At 44.3% G+C, this 13330-nt stretch overlaps 1 protein-coding gene and 2 long non-coding RNA genes across 6 annotated transcripts in view; 2 read left to right on the top strand and 1 right to left on the bottom strand.

Annotated features, from left to right (window-relative positions):
* Positions 1 to 13330, bottom strand: part of Fhos (Formin homology 2 domain containing) — a 57212-nt gene that overhangs the window by 23118 nt on the left and 20764 nt on the right. The gene's annotated exons all lie outside the window — the stretch shown is intronic.
* Positions 5586 to 6387, top strand: LOC117185143 (uncharacterized). Its single transcript, XR_004470683.1, has 2 exons — positions 5586 to 5977; positions 6036 to 6387. It is a non-coding gene; the product is annotated as an uncharacterized lncRNA (long non-coding RNA).
* LOC117185146 (uncharacterized) lies at positions 11117 to 12075 on the top strand. Its single transcript, XR_004470690.1, has 2 exons — positions 11117 to 11723; positions 11784 to 12075. It is a non-coding gene; the product is annotated as an uncharacterized lncRNA (long non-coding RNA).

Below are 13330 nucleotides of genomic sequence, written 5' to 3'. Positions count from 1 at the left end.
ACTGCCTACCCACCAAGATGGGAGCGTGTTGTTTGGGGGATGAACTTGTCCATACCGTTGCTGATCATTGTCTGCCGTTTTGGCCTGGATCAGGTTAGTCAGTGGTTTAGAGCTACGGCCTGCCCGCGAACGAAGGCAATAGAATCGGAGATGGTATATTTCCTGGGTCAGCAAAACCTTGTCTACTTCTTCAGTTTTTCTATTGTTGTTCCGTTTTTTTTGTTTGACAGACGTAGGTGGAATGGCTCTACTGTATTGTGGTTCTGGACGACCTACAGTTTTTGCGACCTACAGTATAAGTAGAGGGCCATCGGTTTGTCAGGGTTTCGGATTGCTCGGATATCCGTCAGTGGTGTAGAACTACCGAACGGTCCCAGTTCATCCGATGACTCATTGTACTGCTTGTTGATTGTTAATAATATCACCAGAGTCAGTGGGGGACACACTCCTATTAGACGAATGTTGCATGGTTTCCGAATTTTGTGGATACAGAGTAGATATATCGATCGTTAAAAGTTAATAATCGAGAGTAGAAAAGAAAATCATATATTAGTAAAATTAGGATAGGATGTCATTGGATTGGAGTTTTGACGAGATTGATCAAAACGACCATTCCGATATTATCTGTTGTATTTGCGTAAGACAGGTAGAATATCGGACACAGCTTTTAAGAACAAGTTGTAACCACGTATTTCATTTAGTGTGTTTTAATACGAGAAGAGGTGAAAAGACCGTGTGCCCGGCGTGCAACAAGCCCCTACAATCATCTGCTCCTAGCTTAGCTGAGGAATTAGCCGTAGCGCAGGCGTCCGCCTCGAACGTAGAGTCTTCTCAGCTTCGAATGAGAACCAGATCACAGCGTGTGACAGCAGGTCCAGCTGCGAATACTGAAAATTTACCTTCCGTTGGTCCAACTGAAGTCGGTGTACCAATCATGCCAGTTCAGAGTAGCGAGCCAGCGAATGAAGCAAGCCCAGGCTTGGCTCAAATGGCACAGGCGTTGACGGACGCTATGGGTCAAATCGGGTTGTTGTCTCAAGCCATGACTCAAATGACTCAGACTATGGAAATAGGATTCCAACGTTTGGCAAGTCCAACGGTACAGCCGCCGAATGACCAAGCTGCTGGATCTTCACAGCCTAGTGGAGAAAATCAAACCTTCGAACAGTTGTTCCAAATACCAACTCGAGAGTCCGTAGGTGCCCCGATAAATCAGGCTAATGAGTCTAATGTCTCGGTAACCCCATGGGGATCCCAACAGATAGCGGGACTACGACCAGATAGGATTGGACAAATAATCGCAGGATGGAAGGTGCGGTTTTCCGGAAATTCGTCCATGTCGGTGGAAGATTTCATATATCGGATAGAAGCGCTAACCAAGCAGACCTTAGAGGGTAATCTCGATCTAGTGGCCAGAAACGCCATTTATTTATTTGAAGCCAGTGCGAGCGAGTGGTTTTGGCGTTACCATAAAAGCGTACCATCCGTGACCTGGCCGCAGCTAAGTACAGCCTTAAAAACTCGATTTAGAGATGGGCGTACCGATCTGGAAATTCGTACGGCAATAGTGCAACGAAAGCAGAAGCCGCACGAACTATTTGATACATTTTACGAAGCCATTGTAACCTTGTCCGACAAACTAGTCAACCCCATGTCCGAAATGTCGCTGTTGGAAGTGCTAAAGTCGAATCTCCTGGCCGATATCCAACATGAAATTTTATACATTCCCATTCTGTCAGTAGCACAATTGCGCAACATAGTGCGTACTCGCGAACGGTTTTTGCAATCAGTGGCTAAGCCTATGGGCAGCGCTGAGCCGAAGCGTAATCCTATACGACGACAGGTGCATGAAATTGTGGTACAGACAGACAAGGAAGGCGATGAGGTCGATGAAACAGAACAGCTAGATATCGCTGCAGTAACCCTTTCCTGTTGGAACTGTGGTTGTCAGGGGCATCGGTATCAAGACTGCGTAGGTGATCGCACCGTCTTTTGTTACGGCTGTGGCAAACGGGATACGTATAAACCGTCGTGCTCTAGGTGCAACGATCCAAAAAACTCGTCAAGCCGTGCACAATCGACAGGTGCACGCAAACCAAACAGTTCGAAAGCAACGAACACCATTTAATGGACGTTTCGACAGTTCCATTACTCCCTGACTTAAAAAAACTCTCAGACATTCCTTCACCCACTTGTATTTTACCCCCAAGTGAGGACCGAATTCCATTACCGACTCGATCTCGAAAGCGATTGCTCCAATATCGGCAAACTGTCAAAACCGAGCGCTCTAACGTATTGGCGTCAGTCGTTAATACGTCTAAGGACTGGCGACCCTATGCGGAAGTCACCGTACTGGGAAGGACGCTCAGTGGACTGATGGACACCGGTGCATCCATAAGTTGCATAGGTGGGAAGTTTGCGGCCGACCTGGTTCAGAATCCGAACCAGATCAAGCCTGGGAGAGCAGCAGTACGTACGGCGGATGGGCAGAGCCAGCCAATAATCGGCAAGGTCACCACCGAAGTGGGTTTTCAAGGCCAGAAGAAAGTCTTGAAATTGTTTGTAGTCCCATCCTTGGCGCAAGACCTATATCTAGGCATAGACTTCTGGTCTCGTTTTAATTTGTTACCTGCTTTTCTAGCCAATAAATCATCCAGTCCAGAGGTGTCAAGCTTAGCATTTGATAGTACGTTACATGTGTGTTTGTCGAAGCATCAGCAAGCTCAGTTAGCAGAGACGGTCAACTTGTTTCCCTCCTTTGCGAAGCAAGGTCTGGGAAAAACCGGCTGGTTGTCGCACGATATTGAAGTGGGCAGCGCAAAGGCAATAAAGCAACGACATTATGCTGTGTCTCCAGCCGTTGAAAAGCTAATGTACGTAGAGGTAGACCGAATGTTAGCTCTTGGAGTAATCGAAGAATCAGATAGCGCATGGTCGTCACCCGTGGTCCTCGTTCGTAAACCGGGAAAGGTGCGATTATGCATCGACAGTCGGAAACTGAACGAAGTCACTGTTAAGAATGCTTATCCCATGCCATTGATCGATGGCATTCTCAGTCGGCTTCCTCGAGCTGAGTTCATTTCAAGCATCGATTTGAAGGATGCCTATTGGCAAATTCCGCTGGAAGTAAGCGCTCGTGAAAAAACGGCGTTTACCATCCCAGGGCGCCCGTTGTATCAGTACACGGTCATGCCCTTTGGGTTGTGTAATGCACCCCAAACGATGTCCAAGTTGATGGATAAAGTGATACCGCCATCTCTACGAAATGAGATATTTATTTATCTAGACGATTTGTTGGTGATCTCTGAATCCTTTGAGCAGCATATTCAAGTCCTCAATGTCCTGTCTGCCCGATTACGCGAAGCTGGTCTGACCATAAACGTGGAGAAGTCCAAATTTTGCCTAAAGGAGATCAAATACCTAGGACATATTATAGGCAACGGAACGATCCAGACAGATGTTGAGAAGGTCCAAGCGATTCAAGAGTTTCCGGTTCCCCGATCCGTGAAACAAGTCCGTAGGTTCTTAGGTCTCACTGGTTGGTACCACAAATTCATAAAAAATTATGCGGGTATCGCAGCGCCAATCTCAGATACACTTAAGAGCAAGCGAAAATTTGAATGGACCGATGAAGCACAGATCGCGTTCGATGCCTTAAAATCACAGATGTGTAACGCTCCTGTGTTGCACAGTCCCGATTTTACCATTCCTTTTTCAATCCATTGTGATGCGAGTCACACAGGAGTGGGTGGTGTCCTGATGCAATCAGATGAAGATGGCAACGAGGTACCCATCGCTTTTATGTCACGCAAATTGAACCAATGTCAACGTAATTATTCCGTAACCGAAAAAGAGTGTTTGGCAGCGGTCATGTGCGTCAAGAAATTTAGAGCGTATGTAGAAGGGCATCAGTTTTCCATTATTACCGATCATGCCTCATTAAAATGGCTGATGTCACAGGCTGACCTAAACTCGAGACTAGCTCGATGGGCCCTGAAACTGCAAGGCTTCACCTTTAAGATTTTTCATAGAAAGGGTAGTCAGAACATCGTTCCGGATGCCTCATCACGAGTGCATACCGAAGACTTATCGTATGTTGGCATTGATAGCCTAGTGGACCTTCAATCGGAAGCGTTTAAATCCACTGACTATCAGGAACTCATTGCGAAAATTCAAGCTAATCCAGATCGTTTACCTGATGTAAAAGTAATGGATAACCTTCTGTATCGTCGAGCTGAACACGCCACTGGTGAGCAAATTAGTGACGACATGTGCTGGAAACTGTGGGTTCCCAGAGCTCTGGTGACAGAAGTGCTTAAACAAGGCCACGAACATCCCTTAGCTTCTCACAGTGGGATCAATAAGACGCTAGAACGAGTTCGACGCTTCTATTATTGGCCAAATTTAGTGGGCGATGTAAAAGCTTTTATCAACCATTGCGAAGTGTGCAAATGTTGTAAGCACCCCAATCGTCCTCTACGCCCTCCAATGGGCAAAGCAGGAGAGACCTTTCGGCTATTTCAGAAACTTTACGTCGATTTTCTAGGTCCGTACCCCCGAAGTCGATCTGGAAATATAGGCATTTTTGTAGTACTCGATCATTTTTCTAAATTTCCTTTCCTAAAAGTGGTAAAGAAATTTACGGCGGATGCCGTAATTCGGTTCATGGAGGAAGACCTGTTTCATTGCTTTGGAGTCCCGGAAGTGATAGTGTCAGATAACGGTGTTCAATTCAAGTCACACAAGTTTAATGATCTGTTAGCGAAATACCAAATTCGACATTCGTACACCGCCGCCTACGCTCCCCAAACCAATGCCTCAGAGCGGGTAAATCGCTCAGTACTCGCTGCTATCAAAGCGTACATTAAGCCCGATCAATCCAATTGGGATGAGCAGATTAGCTTCATTACTTGTGCGTTACGGTCCAGTGTGCATGCAGCCGTCAAAAGTAGCCCATATCGTGTTGCTTTTGGCCAAAACATGATTACTGGCGGTTCCACTTATCAACTCCTACGAAACCTCAGTATGTTGGAGGACCGAACTGTGGTATTTGATCGCGACGATTCCTTCGAGCTAATTCGCAAGACCGCGGCAGAAGCAATGAAACAGCAGCATGTTCGAAACGAAAATATCTATAATCTTCGAAGCCGAGAAGTAAACTTTCAAGTGGGTCAAGAAGTTTATAGACGAAATTTTGATCAGAGTAGTTTTGTGAAAGGCTTTAATGCGAAACTGGCACCTACGTTTCGAAAAGCCCGCATTAAGAAAAGACTCGGGAACAGCTACTATGAGCTGGAAGACTTCCAGGGTCGCTTTATAGGTAAATATCACGCAAAAGATATTAAACAATAAATCGTATCAAGCACTCCAAGTGTGGATCACGCTTTGGTTAGCAAGACCCCAAAGTGTGATTTCAGCGGGGGGGTGTAATATTCGACGCTTGTCGTGCCGTTTATTTGAATTATGAACGGCTAACTCCCAAAATTACAGCCTAAAACTAGGCAGAAGAAAAAAAAATTCGAGTTGCAGAGCTTGTGAGCTTTAACCATACATAGAGTATCAGCTGTTTTGCGACCAAGTGGCAACACTAAGATATGCAATTTTTCTGCTTTGCACTATATTTCATTAAATATTGCTGTGGCTGGATTCTGTATAACAGAAAAAGACCATAGAAGGTGTGGAAAAAACGTGGGTTGCTGTACCTAGTAGTCCCAGCCTCTGTCTTTTTTACCTCGTGGCCGTCAGAGTGACCGGCAGTGAAAAAAGAAGTCTGCTTGAGCTGACCCAGTTCTCTAAACAAGGTCAAGCCCAAAGTCAAAGCCTAGTGCAAGTGCCAAGTGCGGCTCAAAGTGATCATTGAATTTGAGTGGACGCGCCAGTTATATATCGCCAATACTGGGGCAGCCGTTCGACCATTTGGAAACGAGCGCCCCCAGTGTATCAACATTTTTCGAAACAGTGGTGCAATTCTGTTGAGGTAATTATCCACCCAGCTGCAGCGACCCGTTGAAAAATGTTCTGTTCTTTCCGTGTAGGATTAGCACCACTAGTATCTACGTATTGAAACGCTGGTCTAGAAGATACGGATTGGTTATTCCCGGAGACCTCTTGGCCACGTGCCCGTACCACCGTTCGGTAGCCGAGGGCATGGACTTGCTCCTCAAGTAAACCCGATCGGTGTGCTCTGCAATCTTCGCCTGGACAGGGGGGTACCTAACCTCACGCCGCAGATGGACCGCGGTCATTGACCCCTGGCATCGGAAGCAGCTGATGTTACCTGCGCCCGGTACAATCGTGTGCCACCTTCAGACCTCGAGTAGGAACTCGGTCTCCAGCCGGGAAGCATCGAACCCGCATCGGATTTAGTTATATTCTCTATCTTTCTTTCGAAATTAGACCCGATATGCGAAACCCTGTTTTTTTTTAGCCGCTTTCTGTTTAACAATGTTCTTTTGATACGGCAAAAATGTGCAAAAGCCAAGTAAATACGGTATAAACAAAAAGGGAATTCCTGTCCATGGGCTAAGTCGAACTTGAACAAATGAGTAGTGTATTAATACCAATTATTTTTACAGTTTTTGATTTTGGTTGCCACGCATTCATCTCATCATCTATGCAGATACTCATCACAATCACACACATCATCATACTCATCCACCCATCAAATCACCTCATCCAACACACAACGAAAGATCTTTCTGCGTGGGAGTCAAAGTTATTAATCGTCTCGTAAGTGATTATAAGAGAAAAAAAAAAAAACAAGTAAGCAATCTGAAAAGAATGAATGTGCGGTAACTATTCGTTGGTCTTCAACCATGATCACGGTTTTACACACGTATTACTCATGCCTTTAAACGACTTTCCATATACCCGATTTTTGTCTGGTTTTGGCACTGCCCAAGTACCGTAATGACATATGACGTTTCCTTGTTCATATGATGAACACGTACCTATTTCTTGCCGTTATCTATACATACTACTAATCATTTTTATAGATTTAAGAACCTTATACGCTACCTCGCCCCTATGATACTCTTAATACTAGTAATACCCTAGAAATGTAAGACGATACCGAATAGCAGGCTTATATTAGGGACTAGGTTCTATTAGCGTTAGGTTTTATAGGAATTTAAATGAAGAATTATGGATTGTTTAAATAAAGTAGTTTTGGAAATGAACCGTGGCTAAATAGATTATATCGGAACCATGCAACCTCGAAAAACGGAGATGTGACCCGCCGCAGTCTTTGTTGGAGGGATCCTGACGATTAATAGGTGGCCCTGAAGGATCATGGTAGGGTGGGCGTTCTCGCCAATGGGCGATACCGCAGCCGACAAAGATCTGACCGGTGATCTTCTTCGTTCACGTGTACATGCTGATCTGTCCCTTTGACCCCCCTGTATCCCGTTTCCTAGTATCCTTTCCCTACTCGTACGCGATTTTTTTTATAAATTCTTATCTCGACCATTTGCCAGAGCTATAAATGGGTAGTAAAATTTCCTCCATGCCCACACCCCGCCGACCAGAGACAAAAGCCGAAGCCAGCGCGTACTTCCTACTCCCGTTTACTTATCATCAGCTCCTCGACCCTGTACGTTGTATGCTACAAACTCCTGGTCTAGAAAACGTTCTACACTGAAATTTCTGTTCGTTAACTGAAACTTAAGAGCCCTGCTTTGACCACCCCAAGAATTCTTCGAGTATTAGCTTTCTTCAGCTGTGTACTCGAATCATTTAGTGGTGGGCTACCTTTCAAGCCATTAGTCATTCCACAGATTCTCTGGGGGGCCTGGGCCCGGCCACCAATTTTGTAATTTGTCCAACACGTTGCACAAACATGTAGCAAGTTCGTACTACTGTGGAATACTCGCGTATAACATGTAATTATTTTATATTTTAGCCACTAACTCAAAGCATTTTTCACAGATGCGATGCCCAATACGACGGCGATGGCGATGGCGATGGAATTGGCGGCGGCGGCTTTTAAAAAGCCACAAAAAAAGAAAAACACAGAAAACATCGCGCCTAATTGCAATAATTCATTGCGAAGCAGCGAATGCGAAATAAATACAGGGAAACACAGCACACAAAAATAAAGGCGAAAGCCATAAAAAAGGCCAATAAAAACGGTTAACAAAAGACAACACAAAAGCCAAGAATATTGTGTAAACGAAAACAGCTGTTCCACAGACGAGACTCCCGCGAACCGTTGAGAGGTGTTTCGTTCTGTTGAACGAACCAAATGAGAAATAAAATAAAAGTCAAGTCATTAAGAGCGGACTTGCAAGTCGGCCCGAACGGGTGGGGCAAGACTTCAGGGCTCAGAAAGGAAGTTCAGCACAGCACAGCACAGCACAGCACAGCAGAAAAAACAAAAGACCTAAAAGAGTTAAAGTTTAATTGAAAGACAGGAGAATGCGGTGGCAGAGGGGAGGCGAGTGCGAGAGGCAGGTTACAGGCCGCTGGCGGATGGACCCTTGCCAGGGCTTCCTTCTGACAGCCAGGCGGCAAGGCGGCAGGTGTGCCCCAAAACATACACAGGAAAGAACCACACCACGCAAAACAAAACAAAAAGCAAAAACAGCAGGAAAGAAGCCAGGTTGCGAGGCTCTAGATACCCTGGAAGATCGATTGTTCCCTGGACAGGCAGGGGAGATGCAGGCATGCTTGACGTTGACGTTGATTCGCTGTGCAACATTTCCCATAAGCAAATGACAAAAAAGACCACCAGCGATGAGAGATGTGGGGTATTTTCAAACACAAAATATTTAGTATGCTTTTTGGTAGAAATATTAGACAGCTCTTAGACAGAAAAACAGCTGTTTTTCTAATTCCACTCTAAGCTCTGCCTTTAAGCAGATCTTGCTGGCATTTCCTGCCTTGGAAGACCGGTTTTTCGACTCTATCTTGAAGAAGAGTTCTTCCTTGTTTTTGGTGGCAAGCTTCTGGGTTGCCTTATAGGACCCACAATCGCACAAGGGTACCAGCAACTGCAACCAGCAGAGGGACGGCACACCACCATGACATCAGCAAGCGAGAAACCGAAACAACAAGTTCTGTTGCATGCGAAAGTCAATGTTGCAAGAGTCCGATTGGCAAGAGTCCGCCTGCTTTTGGTTTCGTTTATGAAATGGAAAATGAAGTTGAGGCCCGAATAAAGATTTTTACTTTCACGTATACAGAAATTCCTACAGACACGGGCCGGAACTCTCTGTTGGGCTCTTGGCCAGCACAAAAAAGGGTTTCGGTTTCGGTTTTGGCCAAGTCAAAAGTTAAGTGACCATCAGCGAAAATCACTATCGTCTATTTGGCTTCCTCATTGGCCCGGCGATTGGCGACGTGCAGAAATTTAATGAAATTAAATAAATATTATGTTGTATGGCAGAAATAAACGCCAGGAGGAGGCCGGAGCCAGCCAGCCAGCCAGCCAGCCAAAAACTTTGGCCATTGTGGCCAAGAGTGTGGCTGTTAGCCATGGCTAAGCAGCGGCATATTTAGTTACAAATTACGACAATGGCGCCGACGCGACGACGAACCGACGACTGACTGATGGACAGACCATATTAAAGTGTAAATAATTTATGCAAATGCCACAGCAGCAGCAGCAGCAACAGCAGCAGCAGCGGCCAGTCTGTGGGGCACCCACAACAACTACAGTACAGTAACAATAACCGCCGCGGCGGTACAGTAACAACTGGCAGGTAATGAAACCCGCCCGCTGGCTCAAGGAAACTATTTTTTGGAGCCATGCTGCTGCTTCTCTCTTTTTCGCCTTGACTTGGCTTAAATGAACTTTCACTTTTTACTGCTGCTGCTGCTGCTGCTGCCTGGCTGCCTGCCTGCCTGCCCCATGTTGCAATCACTGGCGTTGGAGGAGTCAGGCAACGTCTCTTCCTGCTGCCGTTGCCGCTTCTTCTTCTGCAGTTTTTTATGCCATCAATTATGCAAATTTTCCATAGCCATAGCCCCCCATGGGATGGCTAATAACTTAACAATTTCCCAAAGACGCTTAATTGACAGCTACTGTGCGGCTGCTGCCTGTTGCATGCCCCTACGGGCGCACCGCACTCTGCCCGAATCCGTACTCTGTGATCCGCTTAAGAGTACGCTTTGATGATCCGCAACGGAGCATTGACATTGATACAGTTAGGGTTTTCTTCATCGAAGGGGGTCCCCAATCGAATTTATGCAAACAGGAAGTTGCTGGAAGAGCTGCTTGTAGAGGGGAGGTTCTTCAGAGAAATGCTCGTGCTTGTGGATATTTTTGATTTTATAAAGAATTTTGAGGAATTTCAATTGCCTTCACCTTCTATATCCCTGATTGATTCTCTTTAAAGGTACACGTGTTTCCCAGAAAAACAAAAGCTTATAAGTTCTTTCTAAGATGCGAAAAGAATACGCGTGGAGATCTCTGGGTTCAGAATTTACTTTCAGGTTCTGTGCCATAACTAGAGTTCTAAGATTGAATAGAATGTCCACTCTTTCGAAATGAGTTCGAAGTTTTCAAACAGATTCGAATCTCTTGGAATCTTCATACGAAGGAGCTTTCTAGCGAGCACTATCAAACGTTTTAAGATCTCTAAATGTATTAAAATGTGTCTTTACGCGTATGCCCACCATTTAATCGCACGAGCAGACAACTATTTCTGTTCCATCAAGATTATCTGTATACCCTAGGGCACACACGTGACACTTGTGATTGAACTTCATTGAATTCAATTAAATCTACTTGTACTTCACACATTTGCCTCTCTCCCCCCCTCCTGCTGTTATCTGCCCCGAAGAGACCCACAACATTGGAAAAGATTCCGCGATACTTATCGCAGACTTAATAAAGTAATAAACCCAGATACAGATACAGATACATTCGTTGGTTCAATGGGTTCGCAGAATGCGCAAAAAAAAAAATACCACATACGGTAGGTCTATGGTTCGCTGAACAGCAAATATTTGGCCATACAAAAACAGAAACAGAAACAGAAAACAGATATTTTAATGGAAACAGAACCCAAAAAAAAAAAAAGGAAAAAAGAGAGAAAAAGACACTACATTCCACAATAATTTGTCATGCTCTCAAGAGAGAGAGAGAGAGAGAGGGAGAGAGATGATAATGGAAACAAACAAATCATTTTTGAATTGAGAAAAAGGTTGTAGAAGAAAAAGGTACTACGGCCGGCAATCAGAAGAAAAGTTGTTTGACCTCTTGACTGAACTGAACCGAACTGAATGAAAGACATATAAAATTGTTAAGCGAATGCATTTAAAAATAATTTCAACTGCCAATAAAAAGCCAGCCAAAGGAAAAAACACCGATGATTGGCCTGGGCCATAATAGAGGGCCCTGGCTCTCTCGAAACGAGTTTGGAAAGAAAATTGTGTCACGTTTGTGTGTTGTGTGTTTGAAACGGTTAAATGTTTGAGGGAAAACACATCGCATGCCACTCGAGATCAGAGGCAGGCAGCAGTAGAGTGCGGTGCGGTGTGGTGTGTCTCTGTCAAATCCTATAGAGATACCCTCTACTCTCGATACACGTGCGCATACCATGGCATAATGTGGTACTGGTGCGTGTGCGCTTGATTTATTGAATTCTTTCGCTCAGAACCGTAGCTGATTTCGTATGCAACGGATGCCCCAGGTCCAAGTCCAACTCCAAGTCCAAACTATGTGCCTCCGCAAGAATGCCAACTCATTATAGAACTCCCCTTCTGGAGGTGCTGGAAAGGTTGGAGGTGTTCTTCACAGTTAATTATAACAATAGCGTAATGATCATAAGCCCCCCCAGGAGCCCCCCAAAGGCCCCACAGAACGGAAATGAAAAGAGAACCAAAGCCGGAGGCAGGAAATCGTCGTGTGACAACGTGTTCATTGGGGAATTTCCCAGCTTATTCTTTAGTTTTCAGTGCTAAAAAAAAAAAGAAACAGACTCCAATGTGTCGATCGGAATACTTCAGGAATTGGGGTCAAAAGCCAGAGAGAAGTGCACTACTTTCTGCCTCTCAAGAGCGATGCCACTCGAAAAGCGTTTGCCACTTCATTCCTCTGGAAAATGCAGCCAACGGTAGTCCACCATTCGAGTAGTGGAAAGTGTTGGAATATTGGAATATAAATTAATATTATGCATTTTCTATTCTATTAAATATGCTAATTCTTCAAGCAAGAAGAATCGAAAGTGTCAGCACAAGATAAAAGATCCCTTTTAAGATGGAAAACTTGGGCCAACTTCAAGAAGAATCTAAAATATATTCCATACAAAAGACATTTATCAAAATTAGCTTGGGTTTTAATTAGGTTTTCCATGAATATATAGCACTATTATGTATAATTTTTCATTATTTAATGGAATAATACGGAATAAATTAAATAAATTATAATCAAATGGAGAAATAATTTACTATAATCAACTGAAACCATGGAGAACCCAAATTAGCTTGAGATTTGAGATTAGAGATCTACAATTCTTATTCGGACCTATTTAAAATCATAGAAAATCGTGGAATATATCATAGAAACTAACATTGAGAGTAGCCAGAGCTTAGATAAAGGGAATCTAAGATCCCTAACAGATAGCTAGAAACAAGCATCCATTCCATCTGTCAGAACTATGAATACCTGAAGAGGCAGTCAATCAAAAGGAATCGCTCTCTACAAAGAGAATTGGAGTTCTTTCTAGGCATTCGAGCTGACAGAATCTTCATGTGAAACATTATGTCATTTTGATAGATCACCCATAGAAACAGACAGACAGACAGACAGACAGACACCTCACTCTCTCGGTCTCTGTTGCCTCATCATCATCGGTGGTTCCCTTTACAGACAGATGCAAATGCGGGACCTGTGAACCAGGGGCATCATCTGTACAACTCATTTTGTGGGTTATTTTTGTATGCAGTTGACATGAATTCTTACAAAATATCAACACAAACACACACACAATACTCTATATATATATCTATATATATGTACATCTGCTATCTGGGGTATCTGGTATGTATATATTTTATGTGTGGCATATTCATTTGCTCTACTAATTTGCGGGCTCTGTGTGAGTGCGTGACTAATATTTTTGAGTGCAGCAAAAAAAAGACTTGGCCACGATTTTTGTGCCGGGATTATGCAATGGGCCAACAAACGACCAAAACGGCAACAACAATCATCATCAAAATAATAAAGTTAAGATACATTTTTTTAGCCAAGAAAAACCACCGAGAGGCAGAGGAATACTGAGAGGGCGACGGTGGGGGGGGGGGGAGAAGTGGAACCAGTGGCCCAGTTTTCACAGCCTCTTCTTTCCCATCAGCTGTGTGACAATTTTCATTTCAAAATTTGGGT

This window comes from Drosophila pseudoobscura, chromosome X, assembly GCF_009870125.1.
Source record: "Drosophila pseudoobscura strain MV-25-SWS-2005 chromosome X, UCI_Dpse_MV25, whole genome shotgun sequence".
Classification (NCBI taxonomy): Eukaryota; Metazoa; Arthropoda; class Insecta; order Diptera; family Drosophilidae; genus Drosophila; species Drosophila pseudoobscura.
This window is presented reverse-complemented; position numbering and strand designations above follow the sequence as displayed.